Source organism: Leptidea sinapis, chromosome 4 (assembly GCF_905404315.1).
Source record: "Leptidea sinapis chromosome 4, ilLepSina1.1, whole genome shotgun sequence".
Lineage (NCBI taxonomy): Eukaryota > Metazoa > Arthropoda > Insecta > Lepidoptera > Pieridae > Leptidea > Leptidea sinapis.
The window spans coordinates 7,295,799-7,314,206 of NC_066268.1; the positions used below are offsets into that span (position 1 = coordinate 7,295,799).

General features: G+C 33.8%; 1 protein-coding gene across 2 annotated transcripts in view; it reads right to left on the minus strand.

The window, feature by feature from the left end:
* LOC126979709 (ABC transporter G family member 20-like) overlaps positions 1 to 18,408 on the minus strand; it is a 117,573-nt gene that overhangs the window by 89,444 nt on the left and 9,721 nt on the right. The window contains exon 2 of one of the 2 annotated variants that reach the window (XM_050829177.1): positions 8,208 to 8,291. The exons of the other annotated variant lie outside the window; for it this stretch is intronic. The gene's annotated coding sequence lies outside the window, so the exon portion shown is untranslated. The remainder of the gene's footprint in view (positions 1 to 8,207; positions 8,292 to 18,408) is intronic. 2 annotated transcript variants of the gene reach the window in all.

Here is an 18,408-nt window from a genome sequence, read left to right on the forward strand (position 1 = left end):
TGAATAAACTTGTCATAAAATGCTGTAGCCGTAATGGTCCATGCGTCAACTCGTGAACGCGTGCTACTTGTGGTGCCTCGTATTATACTGAATTGAGAAGTACTTATTTTTTTTAAATAGCAGGTATTTAATGTTTCTCCTCAGAATCTATGTGGTAAAGATGTAAGTTATGGGAGTCACTGTACTCTTATTGATTTGGATATAATATTGTTGAACATGTCTTTCGTAATGCTCTAGGTTCTCCCAAAATGATTGGGGGACTGTTCGTGTACAAAGGTGAGGTGTTGATATCATGAGTCTATAGAGATGACATAGATTGTAATTTACTAGCTAAAATAACTTTTGTTTTATTAAAAATTATATATTTAGCGTGACGTGACCAAATGGCTTAACGGAAGACAAGCGATGGTTTTGACACGAGCAAAAATGCTGAGTTGGGACCATTTTTGAAACGTATAGGTTTAGTATTATTTTAGATTTTGTTTTTTTATTGTTTGTCTCCTTTATAAGTTATTTGTGTATTTATGTGTATTTGTTTCAAATAAACATGTTTCATTTCATAAAGCTATAGATGCGTTCAGAGTGAACGTTCTCCACGCTCGTCAGCAATCACCTGCACATCATTTTTTCACATCAAAGTGATATTTTTACCTGAGACCTGTATTATTAAACTGATGACCTCATCCCAAACACCAGTTTACGCCATAATTAAAGCGTCATAAATATGTAAGTACTAGGAACACAGCAGTCGCTTCAATAAGGCAAATCACGGTGAATATTACGAGTGACATTATAGGAAACATTAGCAAAAGTACATCTGTTCCTATATCATCATTTTACTTCCGCTTTTCTAACAAATCTATATTATCTTAATGACTTGAGATAAAAAATTGAATGCGATAATGCCATAGGTTCCGTACTACATCGAAATGAAATAAAAGGAAACCTTGTGAATTCAATTCGTTGCCAGGTGTATATTGTAGTTGAATTTCAATGTTTTTTTTTGGTATTTGGTTGTGTTAAATGGCATTGCCTTCTCTTTTTGCTTAAAAAATATTAGATAAAATATATCACTTAAATGTCAACTTTGCTTTGTCAAAAGACTCGTATTCGGTTAATTCGGTGAAAATAAATTAATTATAAATCTGTATTATTAGCTCGCAAAATACGTTTTTTATTAACTGTGTGGATTGATGCATCTATTGTACTCAATAACTCTTGTTTTGTATTCATTTATATTTACTTTTTTGACTCCTTCGTGTAAGGCCAATGGCTATTGACGTTTGAGCATTTCTGTTGCGTCACTTTCCATTTATTGTAATTGAAATGATTTGTAAACCGATGTAGATGTTGATTTAAAAGAGTGGTAATGGTGTCTTTTCACTTCTTCTCTTTACAGCTAAACCTTTTACGATGCCGTGGTAAATGTAAAAAGAAAAGAAAACTTCTGACAAGTCTTCTGATAAGTAAAAAAAATGTTTCAACTTTACAACAAGACTATCGTAACGTGAGGGCCATGCAAAATCCGCATTTTTGTAAAATAAATATTAGGAAAAAATCTCTAAAATTTAAACTGAATTGTCGAATGACTCAGCGATGAAGGTAGATATAAAAAACCCTTGTAAACTGGTTTATGCAACAAAGCCTTTATTATTAAGACTTAAATAGCCGAAAATAGTAGATGCATCTACTGTAATCGCAGCTTTGATTTTTTTTTTGTGATTACTTGACTCACAAACTTTGCGCCTTCTATTAAAGCTTAAACCATTCAATTAAACTCGACTCGGTATATTATTCTATATAATCAGGAACACTGAATGGATATTCACGTCATACCATTGTATTCAATCAACATTGTTATAATCACGTCATATGAAAATGTTACCTTGTGCGGAACATATTAATTTGATGCACATCTTTGATAATACTGTCCTCATGAATGACATTATCTTAAATTCGTTTAAAAGCTCATGCTGGGCCAAATATAACGATAGACTGCGAAATTTGATTTACCACAGGCTTTTGTTGGATTCGATGCCACGACTATCATGTTCACAATGCATCCCTATAAAAACAAGAATTCAAGCTCTAAAGGTTGATGCATCCTATACGATAATTCATATTTATACAGTTTATACATAAATAAAATTTAAGAACAAAATTTTATGAACTTTATAAATTTTAAAACAAACCCAGTACTCTGCGAACTGAGCTAACCGTTCGAGTGACGTATCGACATAAAATCTTGTTCTTTTGTTCTCGGGTTGTGGCTACATCTACAGGATCTACTTTACGGTTGATAACCTGCTCAACCCCAATATTTGCATATTATGAAATTGACTTGAGATGTCGCTCTTGTAAATCTAAACAATTTGTTATGTTTTTAAAGTGATAACCCTCACTTCTAGGTTTAATACACAAAATATGAAATATTTGATGTTTAAAACACTTTTAACTTTAACAAGATTCGTATATTGTATCCGTTATAAAATACTCCATTGATTGAATTCTTCTCACGAGATCTACTTTTTCCGACGGTAGATTCAGTAAAAAAAATATTAATAATGAAGATTCAAAAGCGCTTAGTTTGAGACTAATTGAATAAAGTTTATTTGACTTTGACTTTCAATATACCAGTGTAAAGACAAACAAAGTGTGTGTGAAAAAGAGAGAGGAACATCTCTAACGAAGATACAGCAAGATCCAATAAGAAAGTGAATCTCAAAATGAAATTGGCATATTCAATCGGGCTTTGAAGTGTTCTAGTTGGTAATGCTAGTTGGTATATTCCAAGTCTATGATTTTCACCGAGGACAAGTTTCTGCACGAGGCTGTGTGTCTAGTTATGCCAACTACAGAGTAATAATCAAAGACAAAACAGTGTGTGTAGACTCTCTCAACAGCTTTCTGTTGTATGTAGTGGCAGTTGCAAAACAAAAGCGATCGTTATTTTCGAAGGAACCTCTCTTGTCTACTCCCTGATTATAAATTTAAGCTAGGCTTATAATAATAATTATTTTCATTGAAGTGAAAATTTCTTTAGCAGCGTTGAGAACTCTTCTTGGGATGGGTATAAAATGTTAAACTCGCGTCAGGAGACGCGGCCTGATCCAAAATTCGTAAGAGACTCGTTGAAATTATGGATGAAAGATTTATACTTCTAACTAATTATAGTTCGGCTATTTCAAGTTAATGATCCACATACGGTCATTGATACAGTGGTTGGATCATTGTAATTGCGAAGCCGAAAAAGTATGCCTCAGACGTGAGAAGAATTTTTGAAGTAAAACTTCTTTAGGTGCGACTACCAGGTAACTGAACGACAATGGAACGGAAGTCCGTATCGACAAGATGGCGATCCGGATCCAGTTTTTGGTTTCTTCGTCCATTAATAGGACAGGCAAAGGGTTCGAGCCCATACAGCCATGTTCGTTAATATTCAATAACAACGTCATATTGATATGTGGTAATTAATAATGAAACCTTTAATTTCTTGTTTCCAATTTTTTTAATGAGTGTAAATTTTAAAACGTGCATTTGGTATTATTTACCTAAATAAAAATACAACATAAAATGAAAATAATAATCAGTCAAATTTACCAGTGGCTCCTTTGCACAGGATGCCGAGCCTCAAGGTGACGAGCGCAACTGTAGTGCCGCTCAGAATTTTTGGATTTTTCAAGAATCCTGAGCGGCACTGTGTTGTAATGGGCAGGGCGTATCAATTACCATCAGCTAAATGTCCAGTTCATCTCGTCCCTTTTTTTTATCTAAAAAAAATTAAATGACTTGACCTGTAAAAAGTGTATTTGTCTTTATTTTCAATTGAATAATATTAACTTTACTCTAGATCATTCTGTGTAAAATAAATAAAATCTCACTTGTTAAAATAATATAATTATAAAGGATTTTTTTTTTATTCTAGGCAGAGAATGAAATACTAACTTTGCTCAAAAGATGAGGTTATTATCCTCAGCGTTTCGACGCGACGCGGTCTTTTATGTATTCGAACGCCTTCACTCTTTTATGTTCTTTGCACAGGAAGCCGGCTAGATTATGGGTACCACAATGGCGCCTATTTCTGCCGTGAAGCAGTAATGTGTAAACATTACTGTGTTTCGGTCTGAACTTCGGCACCGTAGCTAGTGAAGTTATTGGGCAAATGAGACTTAACGTCTTTTGTCTCAAGGTGACGAGCGCAAGTGTAGTGTTGCTCAGGATTTTTGGGTTTTTCAAGAATCCTGAGCGGCACTGCATCTCGTCCCTTATTTTTAACCGACTTCAAAAAGGAGGAGGTTCTCGATTCATCGGTATTTTTTTTTGTTTTTTTTTTTATGTTTGTTACCTCCTAAATTTCGACTGGGTGAACTGATTTTGATAATTCTTTTTTTATTTCTCATTGTAGTTTGGTCCAGATCTGACAATGGCATCCATGAGAACACCATAAAACTCTTAAATTTACTATATATACGTATAGAAAAGTGGATGATAAATATACGAATAACTCAATATCGCGCCATCCGATTTCGATGATTCTGTTTTTAATAGAAAGGATATACTTCAATGATAGTTTCGTGAGAGTTTGGTTAGGTTCTGATTACGGAATCCATGACAAAAGAACGTAACTCTTCAATTCTTAGGAGCAAATTAACAATACTCGGCCGTATCTTTTATTATGCTATCCGGATATTTAAGTCATCTACCATAACATAGTTATGGTCAAGTAATTGTCGTAGTCGAATATGATGATCAATGGGACTCCTTAACGACTTACAGTAAGGGTGCGATCTGTGGTAGAATTTCTGTCTGTAATCAAATTGCATGAAAAATTTAGTATATCTACACATATTTAGACAAATTTTTAGTTAGTGCACTTCAAATTCACTAAAAATCATAAAATTAAAAAAAAAAATAACAAAAAAACAACCGACTTCAAAAACACTATTCCAATACAATAGATATAATGTGCACTAAAAAGTATAAAAATTATCGCGTATTTTTATACAATATAATTAATTAATCTTATTCTAGTTACGATTATTGTAATTTTTGGAGTCGGTGTCATCCAAGATAGGTTTGTAACTACATACATAGTTATAGGTGAGATGTGCTTGAGTCGTGAGGAGGCGAGAGGCGAGAGCGGGTCGCGGCGGAAGGACACCGATTGTTTGTGTTTTTGTTATCAAGGTTGTTTTTTTTTGTTATCTTAAAATAAAAGAAGTTTTAAAAAAGTAATTCTCCATGCCAAGCGGTGCGGCGGTCAATCGTTAGTATTGCAATAGCAGAAACGAAATTTCGAACAATGGCCTCAATTAATTTAAAATATTTGGCACATTTAGTGCACACGACTTTAGAAACGACGACGACTTTGACTTCTTCAAATATTGCAAATCACAAATTTAAATTATAGATTGCCAGCTGCCCGGGGAGACTTCGTTGTTAATCTATATATATATATAAATGAATTGCTGTTCGTTAGTCTCGCTAAAACTCGAGAACGGCTGGACCGATTTGGCTACTTTTTGGCTTGACTTATTTGTGGAAGACCAGGGAAGGTTTAAAAGGTGAATAAATATGAAAGTGTTCGGAATGAAATAAAAAACAACAATGTTGTTTTAACTTTGATGTGTCCCCCGTCGTCCGATATTTGTTTTGTATGGACATATTTTCTATGAGAGAATTTATTTACGCACGGTTTGACAGTTCTGCTGTGAAAAAATATCATTACAACAACAGGGTGCATATTTTACGAAATAATTCTTGATGATATGAAATATTATTGACAAATTAAAAAAAAACATTATTTTATTTAATATATACAGAACAACGTCTGTCGGGTAAGCTAGTAGTTAATAAAAAAATAGCCTTCTTTTTTCTACTACACCAATATATAATGTTACTCTAGTTTGAATACTTGGTTGAACATATATGATTTTTAATTAATTTAATAGGCCTCTCCTAAATCTTTTCAAACATCTCTTTCTCGTGGTACCCATTCTTTTTTTTATAGTTAATACTTTAGTTATAGTAAAAATTAAATAAATATAATATCATTTCCGAGTGATCACGTAATTTATATCGCAACAATAAACGACGATAACATACAAAAATAAGACTGCAATAATTTAGAAACTTAAGGAGATGTACAACTTAAGGATACTCATTCTTATGCTTTCCCGACAATCGTGTACAATACTGTAGTAAATTTTGATTTATCTCACAGGGAGCGGCCTCCGTTAGGAAAGTAAGCGCAACAAATGTATTTATTGACGATATCACATTAGGAACCTCTAAAATTATCAGTGTTCCTCTACTATATTATGAATGTATTAAACATATAAATCTTCCTCTTGAATCACTCTGTCTATTTAAAACAAAAACTGCATCAAAATACATTGCGAAGTTTTAAATATCTAAGCACACCACCACTAGTGGGAGGCTCCTTTGCACAGGCTAAATTGTGGGTACCACAACGGCGCCTATTTCTGCCGTGAAGCAATAATGTGTAAGCATTACTCTGAAGTGCGCCGTAGCTAGTGAAATTACTAGACAAATGAGACTTAACATCTTATGTCTCAAGGTGACGAGCGCAATTGTAGTGCCGCTCAGAATTTTTGAGTTTTTCAAGAATCCTGAGCGGCACTGCATTGTAATGTCCAGGGCGTATCAATAACCACCAGCTGAACGTCCTGCTCGTCTTGTTCCATATTATCATAAAAAAAAACACATAGAGACCGATAGCGGGACGCGACTTTGTTTTATAATAGTACTAAACAAACAATTACAAACAAGTATTCAATCACTACATAGCTTGTGATTGAGTACCTAGTGTCATTCAACGGGTGAAAAACAGGATCTTACTTGGCATGGGGTCGACGTACGAACTCAGCGCACATTTATCCATCAATATTTATGCCCGACCGGGCAGAGACATACCAGTTCAACATTGTTTTTATTGAAATAAGATTTGAAAGGGGCTTGTGCTGGCAGCCATGAAAATTGCTTGAAAACCACATGGTGGTGGAATGAAATCCAAAGGGTGAGAATAATATTTAACTTTGTAACGTGTGGTGCGGGTATTTGAATACTTGCGCGAATTATTGTTGGTACGAATGGTGATGTAATTAGGGATGACTTTTAATTACTTACACTATTGATTGAACGAGAGGTTTATGTAATTCGGAATGACTTTTAATTACACTATTGATTGAACGACAGGTTCATGTAATTCGGAATGAATTTTAATTACTTACAATATTGATTGAACGAGAGGTTTATGTAATTAGGAATGACTTTTAGTTACACTATTGATTGAACGACAGGTTTATGTAATTATGTGTGACTTTTAGTTACACTATTGATTGAACGACAGGTTTATGTAATTAGGAATGACTTTTAGTTACACTATTGATTGAACGACAGGTTTATGTAATTATGTGTGACTTTTAGTTACACTATTGATTGAACGACAGGTTTATGTAATTAGGAATGACTTTTAGCTACACTATTGATTGAACGACAGGTTTATGTAATTATGTGTGACTTTTAGTTACACTATTGATTGAACGACAGGTTTATGTAATTAGGAATGACTTTTAGTTACACTATTGATTGAACGACAGGTTTATGTAATTAGGAATGACTTTTAGTTACACTATTGGTTGAACGACAGGTTTATGTAATTAGGAATGACTTTTAGTTACACTATTGATTGAACGACAGGTTTATGTAATTAGGAATGACTTTTAGTTACACTATTGATTGAACGACAGGTTTATGTAATTATGTGTGACTTTTAGTTACACTATTGATTGAACGAGAGGTATATGTAATTAGGAATGACTTTTAGTTACACTATTGATTGAACGACAGGTTTATGTAATTAGGAATGACTTTTAGTTACACTATTGATTGAACGACAGGTTTATGTAATTAGGAATGACTTTTAGTTACACTATTGATTGAACGACAGGTTTATGTAATTATGTGTGACTTTTAGTTACACTATTGATTGAACGAGAGGTATATGTAATTAGGAATGACTTTTAGTTACACTATTGATTGAACGACAGGTTTATGTAATTAGGAATGACTTTTAGTTACACTATTGATTGAACGACAGGTTTATGTAATTATGTGTGACTTTTAGTTACACTATTGATTGAACGACAGGTTTATGTAATTAGGAATGACTTTTAATTACTTACACTATTAATTGAAACACACGTTTTGGGCTGCCAGACGCTGAAGCTTGGTCAACTTGATTTAAAATTTCGTCTGTTCAGCTGTACCTGCCGATTAAACAAAATTTATTGAATTAGGCTTTATTTTGCTGAAATCCATAATCACCCAAATGTAATGAGTTTTTCTTGAGTGTTATTTTTAACCGACTTCCAAAAGGAGGAGGTTATCAATTCGATCGGTATTTTTTTTATGTATGTACACCGAGATATATGATCCGATTGACGTAATTCTATGATGCCATTTGGTCCCATAAAAAATTTACACAGTTTGGCCCCGTAGTTTTCATTTTATGAACATTTATATGAAAATTTTCGTCTACCTGGATGACATAATTGTTTTTTGGAGGAGGCTTTTTTTTTGAAGTTTTCATTCAAGTTGATTATATATTATTATTAACTAACACTAACACTAAAACGTAAAAAATAACAAATAAACTACGTTTAAAAAAACCGACTTCAAAAATTGAAAAGTATCAAATAAAAAAAATAATAATTTAATACACCTCTTATGCAAACCTTTACCTTTAATATTAATAAAATACTATTATTTGTATGTGCTAAATATTGATAGCTTTGAAGTCGGTGCCAAGCCAAATGAAACATTCGCCACGCGTGACTTTGAGTGGGATCGCTTCGTCTAGAAAAAAAACAACCCAATCGGACAGCCACGCAAGGCCAGACAACCTAAATATATACCGTATGTAAGCTGTTTATAATATTAAGTTTTATTTTGTTTAGGGCTTGGCACTGACTTATCACCTATCAATAGGTAGCACATATATATAATAGTATTTTATTAATATTAAAGGTAAAGGTTTGCTTAAGAGGTGTATTAAATTAAAATTTTTGTTATTTGATACTTTTCAGTTTTTGAAGTCGGTTTTTTTTAAACGTAGTTTATTTTTTTCATGATAGATGTTGACTCTTCGAAACAAAAGTGTTAGCTTACCCGCTTCAATTTCATCATTTTAGTAGTAAGCAAAGTTCCAAAATGATTGAAATATATCTAGTTTATGAACCGACGTAATTTGTCGTAAGCATGTAAATAATCGTTGGACCGTCGTGAAGTGTGAATGTAGGTTATAGTCGTTAAGGCAAACGACCGTCAAATCAAAGTGAGTTGTCGTTGGCATGTTTACATAACATTAGCAACACATAGTTTTATTGACACAACCTTAATAATTCTAATAATCTAACATAATATACAGATCAGTTTTAATCCAACTGGAACCAAAATGGCGCCTATTTTTGCCGTGAAGCAATAATGTGTAAGCATTACTGTGTTTAGGTCTGAAGGGCGCCGAAGCTAGTGAAATTACTGGGCAAATGAGACTTACCATCTTATGTCTCAAGGTGACCAGCGCAATATTAGTGCCGCTCAGAATTTTTGGGTTTTTCAAGAATCCTGAGCGACACTGCATTGTAATGGGTAGGGCGTATCAATTTCCATTAGCTGAACGTCCTGCTCATCTCGTCCCTTATTTTCATTAAAAATATTATGTCTAAAGTTATACATTTTATCGAATACCACCAAATCAGAAAAGGTTAAAACCTTAGATTAAGGATTGGCCTCCGCTGCGCTCCAACTAGATACCGCCGGCGTAGTCGCAAAGTGCGGCAACTAATACTACGCCCGAGTGAACGTACTAGAGCCAGTTTAGTTAAAATTGCTCATAATTGAAACTAAAATACCGGGTTGCGTAGTAAGACTTTGTAAAAATAATACTGCAAGAAATAAGAAAGACCCTGGGATCACATATCATGAGTAAGTATTTTGTATTTTATTAATTTCAATGTAAAATAACATGAAGCATAATATTAAAAAATAATAAAGCATCATAATAAATAAAATTTGAAAGATGCCATTGAGCGACAAGATGCCACGCACACAAGCATCTAATAGTTGCTGTTATAAAAAAAGCTATTGTTCTTAGGTAGTGCGGTATCTAGTTGTAGCGCAGCGGAGACCAATCCTTAATCTAAGATTAAAACGTTTTAATTTAGTAAAATTAATTTTGATTTAGATAAGTTTACCTGATTTAGAATAATTGTAAGGCAGGATCATGCAGCCACTACGTACGTATTTATCATGATACTAAATATCTCTCTTTTTAGGGTTCCGTACCAAATGGCATAAAACGGAACCCTTATAGATTCGTCATGTCTGTCTGTCTGTCCGTGTATGTCATAGCCACTTTTTTCCATAACTATAAGAACTATTGTTGAAACTTGGTAAGTAGATGTATTCTGTAAACCGCATTAACATATTCACGCAATAAAAACAATATATTTTGGGGGTTCCCAATACATTACTCAAAAATTTTTTTCATCAAACCCATGCGTGTGTTTGGATAGGTCTTCAAAAAATATATTGAGATTTCTGATATCATTTCTTTCTAAACTGAATAGTTTGCGCGAGATACACTTCCAAAGTGGTAAAAAGTCCCCCCCTCCCATTGTAACTTCTAAAATACGAGAATGATAAAACTAAAAAAAAATATATGATGTTCATAAACCATGGAAAACTTCCACCGAAAATTGGTTTGAACAAGATCTAGTAGGTAGTTTTTTTAATACGTATAAATGATGAAAGCTTTATGATTTTGAGCAAAAATTTTTTGCCTTTTCCAATGAAATAATTTTATATAATTTTCCTTTATCTATAATTTTCATATTATGTTACTTACTGCTACGGAACCCTTAATGGTCGAGTCAGACTCACACTTGGCCGCGTTTTATGAATAAGGCGGTAAGTCTAGATTCACTACTATATACCACTGGACTGGCGGCTGTAAAAGTGCTTTTGTGCCTGTTTGATATTCGCCATTTTGGCGCTGTTGGTCATGTAGCGAGAGTCTGCGGTACTAAAACTAGTGATGACAACCTCAGCAAACATCGATAGATGGTGGGAAACTATTTACAAAAAAAATTGTGTTCTTTATAACGTTGATTCTTGAAGTATAAATAACACGGAAAACGAACGAAATTAATTCAAAATGCAAAAATACTTCACAGTATTGTACGTTTCTTTGCAGCCATTTGTATTATACATCAAAATTAGTTCTCTGGACGCTCGCGAGTTGCGCTTCAAATAGGCAAAAAATTTGCTGTCAAACACATGGAACAGACTCTCCTGGCTACACTCCTCACTCGCTCCCGCCTGTCCGGTCCCGGCGTAAACTCAATGTGATAACCGTGACTAGTTTACATGAGCTAAATAAAACAAGTTTCTCAAATGAAACAATTTTATAATTATCAAGGTAAGACCATAATATATACAAAATTATTTTAATTCAATATTTCGGCATGCAAATCAACAATGTCAATATCCGCACGATAAAAATTTAAATTGATGAATTTTTTTATTACTATTTGGACTGAAAATGAAGTAACGTGTTGTGAATTTAATTGCATATTTTACCACAGAATGTGTTATTCGAGTAATTTCCGCGTGGAATAAATATTTATTTATAAAATTCCAACCACGATAAAAATGAACGAAGACACGAAGGAATATATAACTTAGATAATTCATACGTATAGCTATCTATACGTTTGAAATATCTAAGAATCTCTTGCTGTTAGACAACCCAGATATTAGTTTAGTGAGCGTGCTAAGCTACGTATTACACTCGAGATTTGTATGCCACTTTATGATAGTGTCCGTGGATTGCTCAAAATAGAGTCTAGTTCTAAACTAAATTTCACAGCTGTCATTGTCTATCTAGACGAATAAATGATCTGAGGAATATATATTGCACAATTCGTCCTTAGCTTATGATTTTCCGCCCTATAACAACTTTTTTATTTAATTATAAGTTAAAATAAAAACTCGGATGTACACATCAATCATATTGTGATCATAAAAAGCGGAGGTATCACTTATGATTAAGTGGTCACCGTCGCCAGCATTCTCTATTGCGCTCGTCACCTTGAGACATAAGATGTTTTTTTTTTTTATGAAAATAAGGGACGAAACGAGCAGGACATTCAGCTGTTGGAAATTGATACGCTCTGCCCATTACAATGCAGTGCTGCTCAGGATTATTGAAAAACCCAAATATTCTGAGTGGCACTACAGCTATCTTAAGTCTCATTTGCCCAGTAATTTCACACTAGCTACGGCGCCCTTCAGACCGAAACACAGTAATGCTTACACATTACTCCTTCACGACAGAAATAGGCACCGTTGTGGTACCCATAATCTAGCGGGCATTCGGTGCAATGGAGCCTACCACTGGTATATGTTAAGTCTCATTTTCCCAGTAATTACACTAACTACGGTGCCCTTCAAAACTGAAACATAATAATCGAAAATAATAAAAGGAATGTTCAAAAAGTCAATCTACTGAGTAAAAGGTATGTTTATGAAGCCATTTATGAAGTCGTGTCTTATACACCAGTTCAGCAGATTGTTATAAGATGGTCTCATAATATAAACTCACATCTCTGATTTCAGTAGTTTATTATCTAGTGTTACGAGCGAGTGATATGTTTACGCCTCTCTGCCAGAAGGTTTATATTATACTAGCTTTTACCCGTGACTTCGTCCGCGTGTTAGTTACTATGGGCATTTTTTATGTGTAAGGATACTTTGTAAATGATACACACACAAACTGATCTTTACGCTGCCGCGAATATCCCTTGTCATTGTGGACAATCCCTTTAATAGTATTTCCCTGCGATCTTTAATCTCCCATCCATCCATCCCAATAGGTCTAGGTTTCAAAAATGCTCAAACTATAAATTACTTCTTATTAAGTGCCTAAATACAAAGTTTCATGGCTTTGACTCCGAAAATGACGAACTCCCATGCAAACTTTAATCCATTATTTCAACCCGTTCATGCCTTTTTTATAAATATTATAATTAAAATCGAATTCGGAGTTGCTGGGCGTGATAACGTGACATTGTTTGGACTTCCATACATACATAATTTTCATCCCTTATTTCATCGCTAAACCATTCGAGAAAATATTTATTTCTTATCAAGTGACAAAGTTTTATGGAGTCATCTTCGATAGTAACGAACTTCCACCCAAACTTTCATCCCCTGTTTCAACTCCTCCATTTATTTTTTCGCAATAAAATGTAGCCTATGTCCTTTTCCAAGCTCTATTTGTATTAAATTTCACCAAAATCGGTTCAGAGGTTTAGGCTTGAAAGCGAAACAAACAAACTTACATTCACATTTATAATATTACAGTAGGGATTTATACTCTTTATGCGGTTTTGTTTGTTTTACATTGTATGGAAACAAAGCTAGTGCTAGTGTCGATTTACAAGTATCAAATTATAAATGATAAGTCGACATAATTTGCACAATCAAATGAGCTATAAGAACTGCCTTACAATCTATTGTGTTTTAAATGGCTACGTGCGAACTAATTGTGAAACGCAATGTTATAAGAATAATTACAATTTATAGAACATTCATCGTACGTACCTTCTATTGAATGTTAAACTGTTTACGGAGCAACTCTTGTATAATTATAATTTACTAGCTGACCCGGCAAACATTGTTATGCCATATAAATTATTTTTAGTGTTTGACCGTTTTTTCTCAGACTTACTTACTTAAAGCCGACAACCACGACCACGAAAAAGTCTTTTCATTTTTCGGGTTAGTATAATATAGCATAAGACGTTAACAAAAAATGTGGTTCTCTATGTGTAAGAAAAATTTTAAAATCCTTTCAGTAGATCCAGAGATTAAAAAGAGAGAAAGTATTTTATTTATTCATCAACATTTCAATGTTATTAAAATATTTTACTATTCGGAATGGAACATTATAGTTTTAAAAATTATAGCCTATGTGTTATTCTGGTGTGTAAGCTGTATTATTGTAAAGTTTCATCAAAATCCATTTAGTAGTTTTTGATTTAAAGGAGTACAAACATACATCCAGATATACAAACTTTAACATTTATAATATTAGTAGGATATTAGTAGGATGTGAGGTGTTTCAAGATTTATATACTCATTACGGTATTTCGTTACTTTGTTATTTACCAGTGGGAGGCTCCTTTGCACAGGATGCCGGCTCGATCATGGGTACCACAACGGTGCCTATTTCTGCCGTGAAGCAGTAATGTGTAAGCATTATTGTGTTTTGGTCTGTAGGGCGTCGTGGCTGATGAAATTACTGGGTAACATCTTATGTCGCCAGGTGGTCGCATGGTAATTGATACGCCCTGCCCATTACTATGCAGTGCCGCTCAGAATTTTTGAAAAACCCAAGAATTCTGAGCAGCACTACAATTGCGCTCAACACCTTGTAAGATGTTAAGTCTCATTTGCCCAGTGTCTTAGTCACTACTGCAGACTATAGACTGAAACACAGTAATGTTTACACATTACTGTTTCACACCAGAAAGAGGCGCCTTTGTGGTACCCATAATCTAGCCGGTGCAAAGGAGTCTGCCACTGGCAATTAATTTGATTTGCGATTCCATTTATTTTTTTAGACAAAGATTAATGAATGTATTTACTAATGTTCAGCGCCACAACCGTACAGTATATAGTGGCGTATAAGAAATATAGTTTTTGCAAAATAGCGCATATATTTAACCTCTCTCTTAATTAGCCAGAACTTGTTAGAGATGAGATAACCGTTAAGGTTCAATGCTCTGACGAGGTGTACCATAAAAAGTGATGTTTCATATATATATTTATTCTGAAGGTATTGAAACTTCAAAATCCTAAATCAACTATACTTGAAACAAAAATGATGAGAGTGAAATTTTAAGATGTGTAAGACAAAAGTAACAGGTTGAAGTTGGTTCCTAAAATTTTGTGACGTTTGTGTCATTCGTTATTTTTTGGTTTGTTCGTCCATTATGAAGACAGGCAAAGGGTTCAAGCCCACACAGCCGTATTCATTATTTAATAATTAATTGTCAAAGCCATCTTTGCAAGGTTTTTACAAAATTGTTCTTTCTAAAAACGTGGAATAGCGCGAGGAATAAATCATTTTAATGATTTTTACTTCGTTAGACCAAAGTAGTATAAATTCTTGATGCATATACACTTTTTTATGACAGAATTAATGAGATGTGTTAGACTTGTTCACTTGATGGTCTGCGATACGCCCTGCCGCTCAGAATAATTGATTAACCAAAAATTCTACGGCTGAGATCTATAGAGCGTGCTTACACTTTGCTCAGTCTTTACTTACTTAAAACTTAGCTAGGTGTGATAAAATACGAACTTGATTTTTGCATTGGTCTGTCTTAGCTTATGTTTAGGATAATTTCAGCAGTAAAATCACTGTAAAAATGAAATAAAAGATTATGCTAAGCTTACACTCAGATAAAATCATACGCCCTGCCCATTACAATGCATTCAAAAAAATACAAAATCATTTATTTCGCACTTTTCATGTACAAATTAACATTTTATACTGACCCCCACACTAGGCGTTGCCTGTCTCGTGGGGGAAATAGTAGAATTAACAGAAAATAAAGATATACAAGCGGCTAGTGACAACAAGCTGATTACTAAAATTTAACTAATCATATTAAGAAATAAACTAAAATTAATAACTATACAAGTATTAATTGTGTGTATATGTAGGTGAAAGTGTGTGTATTGTGTATATGTGGATGTATGTATTTTTAAGGGTTGTACCTTAAGAAGATTTTCAGTTTCCAAATATGATAGTTGTATTAAATATTTTGATAGAAGCTCTTTAGCCTTGAAGATGGAGTGTTCTTTAAATTTACATAGCTGGACCAGTTTATTATAAATCCGGGGCTACAAAAAGGTTGGAAAGCGACATGGAAATGCATTTTTGACAGTAGTAACAGGCAATTTGTAAACTAGGTTTTTAAGCAATGTATTGTTGCTCAGGATTCTTGAAAAACTAAAAAATTCTGAGCGGCACTACAATTGCGCTCGTCTCCTTGAGACATAAGATGTTAAGTCCCTTTTTTCAGTAACTACACTAGCTACGGCGCCCTTCAGACCGAAACATTGTAATGTTTACGAGCTAAGTTACAACAATATTCACAGATTAGCTTCGAAAACAAGAATAAACAAGCTAATTAAACATTTTAGATCTTAGTTGTGCGTCATAAGAGACCGGCATAATTAGTGTTTAAGATCAAAATATTGTTTAATTAATTTATTACTGGTTTTTTACTCTGTCTGAATAAATACTTAGTGTAGCGTTTTTGGTTCCTCAAATTGCGCAATTGCGATTCTACTTAGACTGCACCTTTGCACAGGATGCCGGCTAGATTATGGATACCACGACGGCGCCTATTTCTGCCGTGAAGCAATAATGTGTAAGCATTACTGTGTTTCGGTCTGAAGAGCGCAGGAGCTAGTGAGATTACTGGGCAAATGAGACTTAACATCTTGTCTCAAGGTGACTAGCGCAGGGGTAGTGCCGCTCAGAATTTTAGGGTTTTTTCAAGAAACCTGAGCGGCACTGCATTGTAATGGGCAGGGCATATCAATTACCATAAGCTGAACGTCCTACTCGTCTCGTCCCTTATTTTCATAAAAACAAATCTATATATATAAAAATGAATTGCTGTTCGTTAGTCTCGCTAAAACTCGAGAACGGCTGGACCGATTTGGCTAATTTTGGTCTTGAATTATTTGTGAAAGTCCAGACCTTAAAAGGTGAATAAATAAGAAAATGCTGCTAAACTAAATAAAAACAACAAATTTGTTTTTCCTCTGATGTGTCCATACATAATTTCTATGAGAGAATTTATTGACGCACGGTTTGACAGTTCTGCTGTGAAACAATTTCATTACGACAGCAGGGTGCATATTTTACGAAGTAATTTTTGATGTTATGATATAATATTAGTGACAAATTCATATAAAAACATTATTTTATTTATTATATACAGAACAACGACTGTCGGGACAGCTAGTATGTATATAAAATTATTTAAATACATAGTAGGAACAATATGTATTATAACGAATCAAGAGAAAGAGCGAGAAGGGTAAGGCGAGTGAAAGAGAACGGAGATCTTTAGCTGGCTTTCGTTTGCCGGTTGTCGTTGTTTGTGAACAAGGCAAGAGCCGCACTTATATTCACCTACTATCACAATTCACGCTAAGTTGGGCAACGTTTGACCTAGACTGTCTTATTATGTAATAATAATCATACGAGCTAAGACTCAAGCTATTGGTTGACCTATACGCCATGTTATAATTTATTATAATTGTACCAAATTGACGTGACAAAGTTTTCCGTGTGTGTAACATTCTGATAAGAATAGCGGTATATGCGAAAAAATAGATTTTTCGGAATAAAATAGTGTAGCGGTGACGTTTTTCTAGTAGATTCCAATAGAGTTACAAGCACTTCTGAAAGATGTTTCGATAGTATAATTACCTACGATAAAAATATTTCAGAAACATATTCAAAACAATTTAAATATTTGTCCCAAGATAAAATAAGATGATAGACATATTCTCTCTCCCCCGGCACCATTCTCTTGAAAATATAAATTAATGCAACCTAATCTTACAGCAAAAGACTTACTTAAAAAACAAATAAAAGTTGCTAAACAGGTCAAGTTGAAGCCAACCAACAATAACTGCACTAACTTTCTTTTAAGTACATGTCGAGGTTGTTTTAAAATATATATATATATATATATATATATTTTAGGGTTTATTTTTTAATTCCATTCTTCCTACTGTGACTTGTGTAGAAGGTATACCACAAGTTAGCCATAGATAAGTTAAAGTAGACCACCAAGCTTAGAGTATTTGTATTCTAGTTTTAATGGTAGTGATCGGTGCTACAGATTGAAACAAGTTTATTAATATTAATGCATTACCTTTTAAAAAGAATAAAAGAATAAATACATTTTTAAAAGAATTGAATCTCTGATCAAAATGCTACCAGCATTTTGATCAGAGATTCAATCTTTACCAGCTTTAATATCTACTATTTCTCAACTCCTTTGACACGAAACTAAATCCAACCCTTTTTATGAATACCTACATTTTATTTTAAAAAGTTGTTTATTGCATCTGGTATTATCTGGTCTAAATCATTTTTGAATGGGTACCATTCTAACTTTCAATAAGTGATTCAAACATTCTATTTTCGAGATTTTTTTTTATGGAATAGGAGGACAAACGAGCGTATGGTCACCTGGTGTTAAGTGATCAACGCCGCCCACACTC